This window comes from Vespula vulgaris, chromosome 1, assembly GCF_905475345.1.
Source record: "Vespula vulgaris chromosome 1, iyVesVulg1.1, whole genome shotgun sequence".
Lineage (NCBI taxonomy): Eukaryota > Metazoa > Arthropoda > Insecta > Hymenoptera > Vespidae > Vespula > Vespula vulgaris.
In genome coordinates this window covers 19460812-19472459 of record NC_066586.1, presented here as the reverse complement: position 1 = coordinate 19472459, position 11648 = coordinate 19460812, and the positions used below count along the sequence as shown (strand labels likewise).

Genomic DNA, 11648 nt, shown 5'->3' with positions numbered 1-11648 from the left:
CAGGGGCGTAGTTCAAACCGGTGCACCGGTACTATCACGTAACCAATACGGCTAGCGACAGTAGAAATAGAAAGGGGCAACTATGAGAGGGTTATTGGCAAGCAAAACGGCGGGGAACAAGGGAGAGACAAGTCGCACGGAATATGTGATTTCCATCGGACGACATGCATCCTCCTGCGGGTCGAGTCAATAATAACGGCTTTTCATTGCGATAACTGACAAGGAAAAAGCTGTGGATGTTAGTCCATCGTTTTTATGCCACGAACGATAAAACGTAGTTTTTTTTTCTTTTTTTTTTTTTTTTAACGAAGAAGACTGATTGTAATCGTATGCCAAAGAAAAAAAAAAAACGACGAAATATCGTACAGCGAAAGAATCCATTTCTTTTTCTTCTTCTTTCTTTTTTTTATTTGCAAATTTTAACGAAACGAATCTACGAACTAAAACAAACGAGATTACAGAACGGAGAGTGCACGAGCGTATCATAATTCAGAATTTACCTCGCGAACATCGGATTCTATTCCGACGACTATCGCATTACTCGAATTAAACGTGCAGAGCGTATAGAACGTACGCACTACTGTCGTGTCTGTCCAATCAGAAATGTGCTGCCTCTAACCATTCCTTCCTAGATTTGTCTATCTTCCTATCCATCCATCCATCCATCCATCCATCCATCCATCCATCCATTCATATATCCATCTGTCAATCAATTCGTCTATTTGTGTGTCCTTTTCAATCATAATCATAGTTTGCAGTCTATGGATCGAAGTGAACACGATCGAGCTCACATACAAACGTCGAACTGATTGCAAAGTATTCTTTCGACGTATCGATTGTAACGTTAAACACGTTTTGTACAAATGTCGTGCGTTCCTTTTTTTGTTTCCTTTTCTATAAGAACGCATATCATTATTCTTAAACTATATCTAATTCGGGATAATATATATCGCGAGATACACTTTCATTTCCAGACAATCTTGTTGAAGAAAAATGACCGGCCTGGATCGACATTCGATGCCGATGAACGGATAGATATCTTCACGAGCCAGACATACCTATAAATATTTTGTTCGTTCTGCGGTGGATATGAAAAAGAGAAAAAAAAAGAAAGTAAAAGGAAAAAAGAGAAAAGCGAAAAGAGAAAAAGAAGAACAAGAAAAAAACAGGACAAAGAAGTATTGGAAATGAAATTGTTACATTTTTTTCTATTTCCATCGAAGATATAAAATTCCACGATGCATCCTATTTTTTGTTGTTTTTATTTTCTTTTTCCGTTTGTTATCTTTTTTTTTCTTTTTTGATCGTTCGCAGAATCCCCTTGAATCGGTACATGTAGACGTACATACATCCATATATATTTCTATATAATCTTTACATACATGTACCCATCTGTCATCGAGAGGGAGAGAGGTCGGGGGTCCGAATCCACGACCAACTGTTTTACAAGGGCAATCTCGTTTAATAAGTCGCTCGGTAACAGCCTGCTCTTTGTGGGAAGGGTGTTGCAAGGGGTGGAGGTGGGAGGTGGGGGATAGCGGTGGCGACGGCGATGTTGCGATAGCAAAGGGAGGTAACGATGGTTTGTATTTCGTATATCGAGTAGCATTTGGCCGCCTTTCGCAGCGATAGCCTTACAACGGTAAACCTGCTAAAAAGGCTATCGATTTTATTACCGTGACGAAGCGTGTCGAAAAGAGTAATGACAAAAAGGATTTGACGAGATTATTCAAGACGAGAAATTATTCAAACTAACGATACGAAGTAAATACATCGTAAGATACATTGTTTAGAGAAATAGCTTGCTAAGCTAGTAGAAAAGGATGAAACCAAGGCGGTGACAATGTAGGAAAGGGGAAGAGGAGGCGAGGAAGGAGATAACCAAGCGAGAGAGAGGACATATGGCAAAGCTTTAATAATTGAAGCTGACACCGGCGCAGATGCGAGAGCGACCACACGGTCCGCCCATCAAATATTTAGAGATTATAAACTACGCGAGGAGGAGGAGGTGGAGAAGGAGGAGGAGGACGACGCCGACGCCGACGACGACGACGACCACGACGACGACGACGACGACGACGAGGACAAGGTACAACGTCCTTTCCACATTATTCACACGTCCGAGAATTTAACGAGAACGTTAAATTTTTCATTTTTCCTTTCGAAGATTCTTCTTCGTTTTTTCTTCCTTCGCGCCGATTGATTACGCAAATAAAAAGCGTAAAGTGTACGGAGAAATCTCTCGGAAGATTGATTCGAGAAGATAGACTTCTCGTCCAGGTGCTTCCATGTTCGACTTCGATTCAATACGTCTGATAATAATCGCGATTCGAATATCGAGAGCCGCTCGTAAAAGGTTGTATCAGATAAGGAAGTTAATCGTAAATTATACGGGCTCCCTCTTTCTATTTGGTATTGTCCAGGATTAACAGGAAGGAGAGTACCTCTCTCGATGAGGAGGGCAAAAAAAGGGTTCTGGATAATAACACCAACTCATGGACGCCAATTTAATCTGATCGCCACAGCTCGAAAGATAAATCACCTTGCAACGCGTGAGATGTATCTATTACGAGTCGCGAGATCAGAAATAGACTTTTTAGATTGCTCCGAAGGAAGATGTAGGCTGAATGCGGCTGGTAACCATAAACCGAATGACGAAGCAATTTGATCGGTGAGAGAAGTATGGCTCCAGTAGGAGAGATGAAATTTATCGACGCTCGTGCAAGCGCGCTGAAGAATAGTAGTAACAGGTGAGAAGAGAAACGATGTGGGGTAGGAGGACGACAAATCGCGACAAGTTAAAAAGACAAGTTCGAGGAGGCTGCCAAAGTTGGCCGACAGGTTGCGTTTAACGCGGGAACAGATGTGTTTGCTCTCGAAAGAGTCTCTTCGTGAGAGAGATGGAGAGAGAGAGAGAGAGAGAGTTTCGCTTATAACGATGGCCTGCTATCGCTTTTCTCGTAAATATTACGCGCGATAAGACTGATACACGTTTTAATCCGTAAATCGTTCGAAATAGAAAGAAAAAAAGAAAACGTTCGTATGCATATCTTTGAAGGGTAGAAAGGTCGAGATTTTTGCTCGAACGTTTTAAAGAAAAGAAGAGAATCGAGGGAGGTTCAGGCAAGGGTGGATGTCAAGAGCAGGGTAACGGAGGGATTAGTTGATTGGCGTCGACGAGGCCATCTGGTTCCCAAAGCCCTCTTGGATTAGACCGCGTCGTATCTTTCACGTGCCATCCACAGGGACGAACAACTCGACCGCAGAAAGACGACAGGATCACGAGAGGGCGAGGCCGAGTACGAGGACAACGAGGAGAGCACGTCGAGATATCGACTACGCGCTGCCAGAAACGATGAAGACGCGCGCAGCTGACGCAATCAGACTTATTAGTCCCGTGGGTCGACCTTCCTAAAAGCCGATTTCGACTTTCCCCTACGCCAAGAGATTCGACCAACTTGGATGTAGGAGTAGGCTAAATTCCCCGGAGAACGACCTACCTATCTCGCAAACTCGTCATTTCTTTCCCTTTCTTCTTTTTTTGCGAATTTTTCAAGACGTTAATTCGATTAAATCAATTCTCAGCTGTTAACTTAGTAAATGGGCGTATAAAGGTCTACCCCTACGATATGACGTTACGATCGTAATATAGATTTTCATCTACGAATACAACGTTCTACCTCACTCTCTACTTTAAAAAAAAAGAAAAAAGAAAGAGAGAGGGAGAGAAAGAGAGAGAAAAAAAAAAGAAAAAATCTAATAGACTCTAATCACTCCTGAAACATCTTCATGTTCGAAGGTGCTACATTATCGTGAAAGGGTAGCGATTAGTTGCCTAATTATATGTATCTTAGAGAAAAAGGTCTAATAAAGAAGATCGGTTAGAAGGCGTGGAAGACTAATTTAAAAATATCAGATTCCAAGTGACGGCGTACACACACGTACATACCAATATAGGTATATTCTGCGAGGGCGGTCGGTGCCCTTGGGAATTTCCTTGGCCCTTTTTCAGGACATCTGGCCGACAAGCTTCGGATGGCGAGTCGTCTGCGCCTTCTTTCTTCTTCTTTCTAATGCCTTTAACACACCCCCATCTGCGCATATGCTACGCAGATACCACGTGTGCCATGGCGATGGCCTCTTTCCCTTCACCTCCACTCAAAGCTCTTTACGTATATAACAATCATATAGCCCCTTAAGTATACCATATTATGCGACAAGCTTACTTTTTCTCTTACGTCGGCCGAGAGAAAGAAGGCGAGAACGATTCCCAACACCAAAGTTCCATTTTACCACGTAAGGAAGGAACAAAACACATGGTAAACATATTAGAAAAATTTCATTGCCGAAAGATCTTCGGGCAATCATCGTTTTCTTTCCGAAACGTTACGATAAATTGTCGCGTGCGATAAAAAATGTCAATGAAGTGATTAAATTATAATCGACGCGTAAACGTTATTCCTCTTCGAATAAATAGTGATTTAAATGGAACGTCGAAGGAGAAACGCGTCTGCACGAAGAAAAGAAAATCTTCGTTAGCCTTATCGATTTCAACGGACCTTTTCACGAGTACACATGTATATACCTATGTACTAGAAATACGAAGGACACGTTCAATTCGACGCACGTGTGCCGTCACGTGCGCATAAGCGGGTTCACCAAAAGGCGAAAGAAAAGGAAGGGACACCGCGCGTAGGGGTTCGTAATGCTCGTCGCGAAGTCACCGGGTGGTGAATGGAGGGAGGAGGAGGAAGACGAGGAGGAGGAGGAGGTGGAGGAAGAGGCGGAGGGGTGGGGATGGCAGGAACTATCGCGAGGGTCCCTGTTTTCAGCACGTGTCGTGAAAGGAGCGAACGAACGAACGGGCGGACAAAGTCAAAGCTAGGAAACTAACAGAAGCTACGTACGAGCGGAAGGATCGGTTGGATCCTTGCTGGGGTGAATGTACTTTGCAGGAGAGAGCGAGAGAGATAGCGACTGACGTTCCACCACCATAAATATAGAACGACTCCCCGCTGCGGACGGCATCGGTTAAGAAAAGGCAACGTAAGAACCTTTAGCGAACTTATATCGGGGGTAAAAGCGTAGCTAAGAAGAGGAACGTCGACTCCTTCGGTCACGATGACAAGCTAACGACCAAACATTTGTGCAAGAAAGAGAACAAGAGAAAGGTAGTAAGGTTTACACGGACACAGCACCGAAATACTTTGAGACCGATCGACCGTTTCACCTCATTACCCTCGGAAATCCCGCAGCTTTCGTCTTTCTTCCGAAAAAGGAAACTTCCGTGCGCCCAAATGGAAGGACGAATCCACGGGTAATACGGGACTAGGAGATAAGCGATCTTTCCTACAGATAGGTCCTTCGCTGGACTGAACGAATGTCGGTAATGGCGACAGTCCTGTCCCGATCTTCATTCCACGCCGAAATACGAATCCTTTGAATTTCTCCTGAAAATCGAGAAGCTTACGAGCGATTTTATTCGTCGAAATAATCTAAAGTAATTTTCATTCTCGTTGAAGGTGGATTTCTTTCGAAACTTGGAACTAACAGAAATTTCGTTAGGACATTCATCGTCTGTAATCCATCTGTATATGGATCTTTCGTGTAATACGATAAAAATTACAACGTTCAAAGTCCTTTTGGAAAGTTTCCCGGAGTAATCGCGATCGTTTGCTAGAGCTTTTAGTAGCGGCAAAGTAAACCTTAACGACGCTACTTTATCGCGATCCTAAGGAGATGAGAGAGGGGGGGAAAATAGCGTCTTTAAAACGTCGAGCGTTATGTCTCGCGAGCAGGTTCGGCTTTTATAAACACCTCCTTTGATCCTCCTTCCGGCAGCGCGCGCTATCGCGATTCTGGCTCGTTCGCGGAACGAGTTAATGACTCGGAAAAACCCTCGAGCGCGAGCGCGATTCGCGACGAGGCCGCTAACACGCTTATGACTCTCTCTCTCTCTCTCTCTCTCTCTCCCTCTACGCGGGTGTGCGTGTTCGCGTGTATATGTAAAATGACAAGTCTCCTTCGCCGAGTCATCAGCCGGTAGCGATATCGTTTCGCGTAGGCGACCAGAATAGAAATATGCCTAGTGGTTTGCTTTTCAAATTCATAACATATGTATGTACTTACTTCAACTACTTGGCGACTTTAATGATTTTTTACGAGGATTCGATTTGACTAGAGCAAAGAAAAGCTAGACGTAATCGTTAGTTAACTATGTCCAACAAGATAAATCTATCGCAGCTTTGTTCGAGGAAGCATTCAACGGCATTTAATGACTCGAACGATAATGCCACGAACGAGTGGAAAAAGGCAAATACACATGTAGATAAGAACTCGAAGCTCTTCTGACTCGTTTAAGTGTGTTCTTTCTCTCTTCTCCTCTCTCTCTCTCTCTCTCTCTCTCTCTCTCTCTCTCTCTCTCTCTCTCTCTCTCTCTTTCTCTCTCTTCGTATCTCTCGTATGTGTTTCGTTCGACACTTTAGGGACTCCACACTGATATCAAGTTTTTTTCCACATCTTCCAACCTTTTTTTCCTTCTTCCTCTTTTGTTCAAATTAAGCAGACGGTGGATGTGTTTAATGTCGAGGCTGCCTACTTCGAGCGATTGCTCGAAGAAGGAGAAGGTGGAAAAGGAGAGTGTTTCCAATGGGAAACCATTTTTACTCGTCTTCTCCTTATTTTTTTCCCTTTTCTTCTCGTTTAAAATAATTCACGCATTTCTACGCGATCCTCGAAATGACAAGAAAATTCCAAGAAAGAATCTGTCATACGTTGTTTTTGTTTTAACGACTTCGGTATAAATCTCCATCCTTTTTAAGCGACCATCGGGATACTAACGAACGAGCTACGCTGAGGAAATCGCTTTAAAACGAGTCCTATGTCACCCTCGGTTGTTTTCCACTGTGGAAGATTTCGTGTCCCTTCTTATGTGCAAACAAGCCTAATCATCTTGCGCGTTGACTATCTTTATAAATACAAATATTTACAAAGAACGTTAAGAAAGAAACGACTTTCGACTCTTACGATTTGGACCTAGATCGATACGTAATCATCGATACGCTCAAGCGATTTCGCGACGAAGAGAAAGAGAGAACGCATATCGGATATATTTAAAGAGCGTTGTTTATTGTGCGACAACCGACGATCTTGTCGTATACAAATTTCCCATGAACCTTCGACAACTTTTATCTGTTCGCGCAGGATAAGACAAAAAAGAAAAAGAAAAAAAAAGAAAAAACGATTAGCATCCCCTGAAATGGTCGTTGCGTATGGATTTTCTCAGAGTCTCGAGGATCGGTTTTGTTTGACGAGAGAAAAAGGAAAAGAGAGAGAGAGAGAGAGAGAGAGAGAGAGAGAGAAGCGACGAGAACGTTTCTGCAGGGCAGAAAGGTCGATGCACACGATGCGTGAAGAAGTCGAGAGAGTGACAGAGAGAGAGAGAGAGAGGGGAGAGAGATGGAGAACGAGGAAGAAGCTTGAAAGAAAAGAGAGAAGAGGGTGGTGTTATCGGATGCGAGGCATGTAACCCTAAAAACGCGTGGAGCCGTAACACGAAGCCAAGCGAGTTCTGCGTCCTTTTAACAGTGATTCCTTTCATCCAACCCCGAGAGAGAAAGCGATAGAAACATTCCTCCTCCTTCTCCTCCTTCCCCTATCTCTTCTCTCTCGCTGCTCGTGATCGTCCGAGTAAGGAAAAAGCTCTTCTCTCTCTAAAGAGTCTCGACGTGTTCCTTGACAGGCACCTTAGACGAGACACTCGCACGAGAGGAGGAAAGCTCGATAAACAAGCTACGCTTTTTCTTTTCCTTTTGTTCTCTTTTGATTTTTTTTTATTTTTTATTTTTTATTACATTTTTTTCCTTCTTTATTGTTCCTCGACGAAGTATCGAGCAATTTGGTGGAAGATATTGTCGGGCGGTATTTCGGAAAAATGACAATGTTTTTAAATTAACAAGCTCGATAAAGGAGGGTAAGGAGGTAATAAAAAAAAAGGAGATAAAAGAGAAAGAGGAAGAAGAAGAAGAGGAGAAAGAAGAAGAAGAAGAAGAAGAAGAAGAAGAAGCAGAAGAAGCAGAAGGATCTTTTGCTCGTGGTCGCGTGTCGACCGTTAACGTAAATCACGTGCCGCTTGTTAGTACGGTACACTGTTAACGCAACCTTCTTCTTCTTCTTCTTCTGCTTCGTCGTCGACGTCGTCGTCGTCGTCGTCGTCGTCGTCGTCGTCGTCGTCTCCTTCTTCTTCTTCATCTTCTGCTTCTTCTTCTTCTTATTCTTATTCTTCCTTCCTGAGACGCGGCTACCAGCTGTCAGCTGACTTCCGTTTCCGAGCGACTCTTCTCCGTGTTATATTATTAGAACGATCTACGCGAGTGTGCTGCGACGAGGCAGAAAGAGAGGATGACGAATAAGACCAATAGAAATTAAGGAAAAGAACCGTGCTATCTTTGAGATTTCCATTAAGACGACGAGGAGAAAGAAGTCATTGTGAAATCATGACAAAGAAGAATTTTCTATCTTGGTATTCTGTATATCTATTATGTCTAATAGATTTCATCGAAAATTCGACTTATATGTATATATAAATATATATTCATATATCAACTCATATTCAACACATATACAATTTATATATGTATATATATATATATGTTTTTTCAATATAAATCTGGATTATATATATTATGTTATTCTCTATTCGACGATCAGTACCCGTCGAGGAGACTAGGGTAGACACAAATCATTTTATAAATCCGGTATTAACCTACATCCTTCGCGGTGATTCGAGGTGAACCAGCAATGACGACGGCATTAAAGTAGGTTCGTTGATTAACGCGTCGACTGCAAAATGTCAGTCGTCGTCGAATCGACGTGCCCGCGGGCTAATTTCAGGTCGCGTTTTCTGCTCGACCTGAATCACTGGGAGAGGAGGCGTAATCGACGGAATTACATCGTCGTCGTCGTCGTCGTCGTCGTCGTCGTCGTTGCAGTCGTTGTCGTCACATGGAAAATGAATAAAAAAGGAAGGAAAGAAAGAAAAAAAGAAAGAAAGAAAGAAAAGGAAGAAACGAGAAAAGATGGAAATGTAGAGCTCGATGTCATTCACGTTACATTTAAATACATGAATTATTCGCGAAATAATAATGGTCTATTTTCATGATATACCTAATGAATATTCGATCGTTTAAAAGCTTTCTATCTTCGAGGATAACGGGGAAATAACCGCGAGTACTTGGTCGCGTCGTCTAATCGAGTGCAAGAGCACCGACGGAAACTTATCGATTTTAAAAGATATCGATAAAATCGATGATACGTACAAAAAAAAGAAAAAAACTAAATACAGAATATATGCATAAACAATAATTGATATTATCGAGGAAAAAAGCGTAGTCATCGTTTCTCTTCTATCTTATCGGTAATCTCGATTAGAACGATCGATATCGTTGGATATCTATCTATCTATGTATCTACTTACCTATATTTAGGAAACATATGCGTGATATATGTATCAGAAATGAACCGGAAAAATATCACGATCTAAATACAATCGAAGCTTTCGTAAGAATGGTTTGTTCGCGAGAACACATGTGCGAAGTGTGTTTAACATATGCACGCAGAAGCGGAGGGACAAGGGCAAACAGAATCGTAAAGAAAATGTGGCCGACTAAAATCGAAAAGCTCGGTTTGTTTTCCGCACGCAGGTGTCGAGCATTCCTACCGAGTGGAACGCTTCGTGCCGACAAGATGTTCGTCGCTCGACCAACACGTCTCTGGTCTATCCTCCCCTTCCTAGGAAGAGACAAGGAACGGACAATATTACCCGAAGAAAGAAGCTAAACTATCGGTTTTCTTGTACTACAAGACCGCGCACTCGAGTGTAAATAAACACGGACGAAATTCCGTTTACCGACGCTGGAAGTTTCTATTTTTCATTTTTACATTCGTTCGAGGCGTTTATCTTCTTTTATTGACATTTCTTTCTATCTTTTTCTATTTGTTTCGTCTTTTTTCTTCTTCTTTTTTTCTTCTTCTTTATACGACTTTATACGAAGTAATGAAAGCTTAACAAACTGTTGAAATTCGTCGAGCCGAAGTCGAAGTAATGATTAGCTTAGCTACTATAAGGAAATACCTTCTACTAACTATAATTATACCCTTTATCCGAACAAATTTCAAAGGTCATTACAAAGTATTACGAGGCAATGTTTGATATTTGTCGTAACGCAAATTCGAACTTTCGTTCGATAATTATTAACTTATATTACGACGTCATTATTACTAATTACGTTTTCTGAATCCTTTCGCCAGTTCTCGGAGCAAGCCCTTTTCGTCAAATGTATTCGACAACTATCGAAATTTCGATTTCGTGTCCTCTTATAAAAAGAACTTTCTACCGATTCCGACGATTATCTTAATCCACAACAGCTGAGTCCCTCGAAGGTGCGATTATTATCGGTTGGTACATAAAAATTTTAAACATTGATGTCGACTTCGATAGTCTGAAGGGAAGAAAACGTCGATGTCCACACGTGTTGACCATATTGATGAAAAAAGAAAATAACGTTATGCCCCTTGTTGTTGCTATTTGAAAGAATCGAAGTGCGAATGGTAACCATTTGAGAAAAATTCGGCTTAAGTTTTTCTTGTCGTAAATCGGACAATGGTATTTTCGATGGTTCCCATTTCTCGGACACACAATACCACATTCTGGCCCACACGTGCTACGTGAAACACACGTGACGAGGAAGCCAACGACATAGTCGACGAAGAGGCTCGTCTGGAAATCGAAAAATTCTCTTTTGTGATTTCTTCTTATTAACGTTCTAACAATGTGCGAAACGTATACTACATGGTTCTTGCGTGCTCTCGTTCGTTCGTCGTTGTTGTCGATGCGACGAAACGCCGAACTTTGTCGGGCGTGTCAAGTAAAAGGCGATCTGCTGGAGCCCGTATTTCGTCTCGCGAATTCTCAGGCGCCTCGATGAACATTTCTAAAATTCCTCTTTCGAAGCACACTAGAAAACGACGTGCGGTAGGATTAACCATAAGAGAAAGAAGGAAAGAAGGAAAGAAAGAAAGAAAGAAAGAAAGAAAGAAAGAAAGGAAGAAAGAAAGGACTCCGCAATTAACGATCTCTTCCCTCGACGTAGTTGGAAGCTAATTTCCGTCGAAGAGCCACGCTCGAGGGTAGTTCCCATGCTCGAGAGAGAGGCTCCAAAGGAGACAAGGACGTTCAAGCGAGATGCTGTAAAAGAGGAGCGTCTCGCAAAAGTATCGGGGGAGAACGAAAAGAGAAAGAGGGAGAGATGGAAAGGGAGAGAGAAAGAGAGAGAGAGAGAGAGAGAGGGAGAGGGAGAGAAGGAGGGAGAACGAAAAGAATTCGGAGGTCGAATCTCCGGGAGATCAGGAGTGGTAAATGGGCTCCTTGACCAGCGAGACGCTCTGGTGGTTGTCGGTGAGTCCCATAAAGTCGCGATTCTCCCTATACAGGACGGAAGAGAAGGAGAGAAAGAGAGTAGCATGGAACGCGCTAGGACTGGTGGGTGGTTTAAGGATGTATGCGTTAAGGATGTATATGTGTTTGCTTGTATGTGTACGTTCACGCGAGTGTAAGAGAGAAAGAAAGAGAAGTGGCGCCGTTCTGTCGG

At 42.5% G+C, this 11648-nt stretch overlaps 1 long non-coding RNA gene across 2 annotated transcripts in view; it reads right to left on the bottom strand.

Annotated features, from left to right (window-relative positions):
* Positions 1–10205: 10205 nt before the first annotated feature.
* LOC127068314 (uncharacterized) overlaps positions 10206–11648 on the bottom strand; it is a 1663-nt gene continuing 220 nt past the window's right edge. Inside the window, exon 2 of one of the 2 annotated variants that reach the window (XR_007782901.1) lies at positions 10206–11015. This is a non-coding gene — a long non-coding RNA (uncharacterized LOC127068314). Of the gene's footprint in view, positions 11246–11648 lie in introns of both variants that reach the window. The other variant, XR_007782902.1, reaches the window with a different exon arrangement.